We start from the raw sequence: 6,347 nt of genomic DNA on the forward strand, positions 1-6,347 counted from the left end.
ATGAGCATCTGAGAGTGTGTTAATAGTGTAAGACTAGGCTAATGCACCCAAAGCCAAATCCCCTTCTTAATATGCCATATCAAGAACAAAACCCACCCTCACGCAGTAATTAACCAGACCTGCCAGCGCTTATTAAGATGACTGGATGACGCGAGGATCGCAGGAATTCGACGGTGAACAGTGCGTTTTCTCACCTGTGAGCGTCGCTCTGAATCATGCATTAAGAAAGTCTGAAAGTGAAAGCGTTTCCAGACCAAAGGCATTTGGTGAGCCGTTTCTAACAGCATCTTTTGTCACCCGTCTGTCCAGCTCCATTAAAACGCCCTCAGACAAGAATGGCGTCTGAATATTTCACAGTAAAGTCAAAAGTGCAAAAACAGCAGCGTGGTTTATTCATGCTTCCATCAGCACAGGATTTCTGCTCAAATAAAGACTAAAGTCTTCCTTAGAACAGCCCAGATTCAAAAAAACAAGGTTGAAACATTAAACAGAAAATTTAAGAGCATCTATTTACTTCTGACCCACTTTCAGTATCTATGATTTTTTTTTATATATATATATATATATATATATATATATATATTTTACTTTTTTAAAACTTGTATATTTTACGTAACATTTAATTTGTACTACAAAACAATAAAAAAATTATTAATATAATTATCATAATTTTAGTTATTTTTTAGCTATTCTTTTTAATTTTAAGTTTTAGCTAATTTAATCTAATTAATTAAAGTTTAATGTGTGACATTATGCTCACAACTATTTTTCAATGAAAAATGAAAATGAAAAAAAAATTGCATTTTACCCGAAATTCTCATTACTAAAATTCTATAAATAAATAGATTATTCTAATTACCGTAATGCAAATAATATTTTATTTTATTTTATTTCTAGCATTATTCAAATTGGAAATATGTATGACTTCATGCTAAAATATATATTTTTAAAAAAATTAAACAAATAAAATAAATAAATAAATAAATAGCATTTTACCCCAAGTTCTCATTACTGAAATTCAATAAATACATAAATACATCATTACTAATTAAGGATTTTATTTTATTTTATTTTATTTATTTTTTTATATTATTTTTTTTAGCATTTATTCAAATTGAAAATATGTGAGACTTTATGCTTACAACATTTTTATGAGTACTAAAAGTATTTAAGAACATAATAAATTAAAAATTGCATTTTACCCCAGATTTATTAAAATTCAGTGCTGAAATGTAATAAATAAATATCTATGGGACTTTATGGATGCAACTATTTTTTAATGAGTACTAATATATATATAAACTCTAAATAAATAGTGTCTAATTACTGTGATGCAAAAAAGATTATTTTTATTTTATTTTATTTTTAGCATTATTCAAATAAAAAATATGTGAGACTTTATCCTCACAAGAAATTTTCAATGAGTACTAAAAGTATAAAAAAAAAAATTAATTTTAATTTTACCCCAAATTCTCATGTATGGGACTTTATGGACATAACAATTTTTTTTAATGAGTACTAAAAATAATTATTTAAAAATAAATAAATAAATAAATAAAATTGCATTTTTCCCCAAATTTCCAATAAATAAATAAATAAATGCATACATACATAAATATAATTTGTTTATAAATGTGTGTGTATTTATGCACCATTTTTCAGTGAGTAGCTGAGAGTGTCGTGTCTCAAGCACAGTGTTGTTCACCATCAGCAGACTGAAACACAATGGCTGTGTGTTGCTGACAGAGATCATGCGACGGAGCCGGCGTTCAGGTGAAGCCGGGGGGAAATTAGAAAAGTGCCGAACAAAGTGGCGCAGCTGGATCAAAATAGAAACCTGTTTTTAAACGCTTTCACATTCCTGCTCTATTCTGCCAGAAATTGGTCACAGCTGGTTTGAGCCGAGCTGCTTTTCTGTTGGATGCGTGTAAACGTGAAAACACCAATGTGAGGTTAAACAGCAGATGTTTCATCCTCATCATGAATGCCACTCCATTGCTTTGAGAGAACGTTCAATGCAACAAAACACTCGGCTTAATTGATTGTGTATTCCCCCGATATTCAGGCCACATAAGATCAATGTTGATGTGTGTGTCTATATATAATAGTTTATATATATATAAATATTTTAATATTTTTATTAATATATTTTATTTAACTTTATTTTAAAATGGAAATGTGTGTGACTTTAAAAAACATTTTTTTAAAAATTATAAAAGTACTATAATTACTACAATTACAATTTAATTTAGATTATTATTATTATTATTATTATTATTATTATTATTATTATTATTATTATTATTATTATTATTATTATTATTATTATTATTATTATTATATTTAATTTATTTATTTATTTAAAATCACATTTTACTTTAAATTTCTCATTGCTGTAATGCAAAAAAATAAAGCATTAGGTTATTTTATTTTAAATTGGAAATATACTGTAATTACTATAATTACAAGTTAGATGATGATGATTATTATTATGTGATTAATTAATTCATGTATTTATTTAAATCATATTTTACCCTAAATTCTCATTGCTGTAATACAAAAATATATTATTTAAATTTTATTTTACTTTCTATTTTATTTCATTTAAAATATTGTAAATATTGTAATTATTTAAAATTGCAAATATTATTTAAAATATTGTAAATAATTAATGCATTTTATTTCATTTAATGTTTTATTTTAAATTGGCAATATTCTGTAATTACTGCAATTAAAATTTAGATTATTATTATTATTTAATTAATTAACTTATTTTTATTTTTTTAAATCACATTTTTTGCTAAATACATTTTTTACCTTTTTACCTAAATTCTCATCACTGTAAAGCAAGAATAACTTATTTCATTTTATTTTATTTAAAATTTAAGTATAATGTAATTATTACAATTACAATTAAATTATTATTATTATTATTATTATTCAATTAATTAATTTTTTTAATCACATTTTACTATAAATTTGCTAAAAAATAAGAAATACATATAATTTTTTATGTTATTTTGTTTTATTTTATTTTATAAAAGATTTGCATTTTTATTTTTCAAAAAAATCAATTTTTTCCCTAAATGCTTAGTGAGTACAAAATACATAAAATTTTGCCCTAAATTCCAATTACCGTAATGCAAAAATATATATATATATATATATATATTTTTTTTTGCTAAAAACATTTTTTACCTTTTTACCTAAATTCTCATCACTGTAAAGCAAGAATAACTAATTTCATTTTATTTTATTTAAAAATATAAGTATAATGTAATTATTACAATTAAATTATTATTATTATTATTATTATTATTATTATTATTATTCAATTAATTAATTTATTTTTATTTTTTAAATCACATTTTACTCTAAATTTGCTAAAAAAAAATAAGAAATATATAAAAAAAATGTTATTTTGTTTTGTTTTATTTTTATAAAAGATTTGCATTTTTATTTTTCAAAAAATCATTTTTTTCCCTAAATGCTTAGTGAGTACAAAATACATCAAATTTTGCCCTAAATTCCAATTACTATAATGTAAAAATATTTTATTTTATTATTATTTTTTTTGTTGCTTAAAACATTTTTTACCTTTTTACTTAAATTCTCATCACTGTAATGCAAGAATAACTTATTTCATTTTATTTTATTTTATTTAAAATTTAAGTATAGTGTAATTATTACAATTACAATTAAATAATAATAATAATAATAATTATTATTATTATTATTATTATTATTATTATTATTCAATTAATTCATTTATTTTTATTTTTTAAATCACATGTGTGACTTATACTCCTGACTGATATGTATGTGCATGAATATGTGTGTGTTTGACGCTCACAGCAGATTTCCAGTGAGCAGCATGTTGTCTATTTAGGCCTAAATTGGTCACAGCTGCTTTGGCCTGTTCTGTCTGATGCGTGTAAACGTGAAAACACCAGCATCTCCATCATGAATGCGATTGGATTGCTTTGAGAGAGGAGCGTTCAATAGGAGCGTGGGCCCGAATTGAATGCGAGCGCGTGTTGAGATGAGATGTATTCTGATGTCTGGCGGGATGCGGCGGCCGCCGTAAAGGGATCAACGTTAGCGTTTGTCAGTTTGTCCGCTGTTTGCGCCCCCGCAGGATCCCGCGGCCGTTTGCGGCGTTTTCATGTGGTTTTCCGCTCCAAGTGTGATGTGAAAGCAGCCTCTTTTTCTCCTCTATTTCTGGAGACAATCGCTCTGCGCTTCTGCGGATTGTTCTCGCTGTCGTCCCCCGGGGCGCCGTGTTTCTGCCTCTGCTCTTTTCCAGCGCTATTGTTTCTTCTGGAGGGTCGGCATCTCGGGAGAATCTCGGCGCGTCGCTGATGATGACGGAAAGCGGCTTTTATTATTGCATGGATCATATGCTAAGAAATCTTTATCCTCTTTTGATTTCCCCTGTTCCTCTTAAAGAGCCGCTCGTGCTGCTTTTACAGCCACCGTTGTCATTTTATCATGCTTTCTGTTGTTTTATGATATTTTGTTGCAAGTTGGTTTTTATTAACTTCTCACTTTTTTTGGTGGAATTTTTGGTGAAGCTCCACTTCAAATCATATTTTATCAAAAGAAATTAAATTTCTCTGTATTTTATTTTATATAAAGGTGTATTTACAGCTGAACATTTTTGCTAACCTCATTTTTTTTCAATGAGTACTTATTTTTTATATTAAAAAACTAGTTATATTTAAAGTTATATATAGTATAAAAAATACATATATATATATATATATATATATATATATATATATATATATATATATATACACAGTGAGAATTTTTAGAATTAAAAAAACATATATTATATATATATATATATTTAAACTGTTTTGAAAATCTAATTTTACCCAAATTTATTATTACTATAACACAAAAAGGTTGTTTATTTATTTATTGAATTTATTTTAAAATATGAACATTATCATTACAGTAATACAAAAACTAACCCTAACCCTATTTTTTTAAGTTTGTTTTACATTTTTACAGTGATTTAATTTTTTATTTAAAAAAATATTAAAACAAAAAAATCTAATATTACCCAAAATTCTCATTACTGTAATACAAAAACATTTATTTATTTATTTATTTATTTATTTAAATTAGTTTATGCTCACAGCATTTTTAGTGATTTTTTATAATTATTTACAAAAATATATTACCAAAATTATCATTACTGTAAAACAAAAATATTTATTTATTTATTTATTTAAAGTATTATTTTTTGTGTTAGTTTGTTCACAGAATTTTTACAGTGATTCAATTTTTTTTATAAATTTTTTTAAAAAAAATCTAATTTTACCCAAAATTCTTATTACTGTAATACAAAAATATTAACTAAGTTATTTAAAGTATTTTTTATTGTATTATTTTATGCTTGCAACATTTTTACAGTTATTCCATTTTTAATTAATTTTTTTTAAAAATCTAATTTTACCCCAAATTTTCATTACTGTAAAACAAAAATATTTATTTATTTAAAATATTTAGTGTTAGTTAATGCTCACAGCATTTTTACAGTGATTACATTGTTTTATTAAAAAAAATAAAAATATATATATATTTTACCCAAAATTCAGATTACTATAATACAAAAATATATATTTATTAATTTATTTATTTAAAATATTTAAAAAAACATTTATTAAACTTTTTTATATAAATTATTTTATAACTCTCCTTACTGTAATGCATTTTTTTGTTTTATTTTATTTATTTAATTTATTTATTTATTTTGTTTTATTTTAGTGTTATTTAAATTTAAAATGTGCATGACTTTGTTCACAGCAATTTTCTAGTGATTTTTTTTTATATAAATTATTATTATTTTATATAATTGTCTCAAATTCTATTTACTAGAATTCATAAATATTAAATAAATGTATTGAAAATGTGATTTATGTTCAACCATTTTTAATGTGTTAAAATAAAATAAAAACAATTATTTAGTTACATTAATGCAAAAAAACTGTATTCAATTTTATTTATAAAACATTGTATTATTTTATGATTTCAAAATCCAATATGAATCACCCTTCCAGCAGCAGTAATCCATGGCTTTGTGTTTTCCATTATGTCCTCCGCAATCCTCCGCAGGTGTAAATCTGAGGCAGCTTTATGACAGAGAGAATAAATCAGGGATCTTAGAGATGCTTTTAAATCTGCTGAACACACTTGCGGCCGATCAATACGTCCAGGCGCTGGGCCTTAACTTCACATAGATCACACTTACTCTCAAGTAAGAGTCCTGCTGTGAATCAGGATCTGAAGCTCACAGAACATGAGAAGTAAATGTGAGATGATCTGAAGGAGTGATT

Source organism: Garra rufa, unplaced genomic scaffold (assembly GCF_049309525.1).
Source record: "Garra rufa unplaced genomic scaffold, GarRuf1.0 hap1_unplaced_774, whole genome shotgun sequence".
Lineage (NCBI taxonomy): Eukaryota > Metazoa > Chordata > Actinopteri > Cypriniformes > Cyprinidae > Garra > Garra rufa.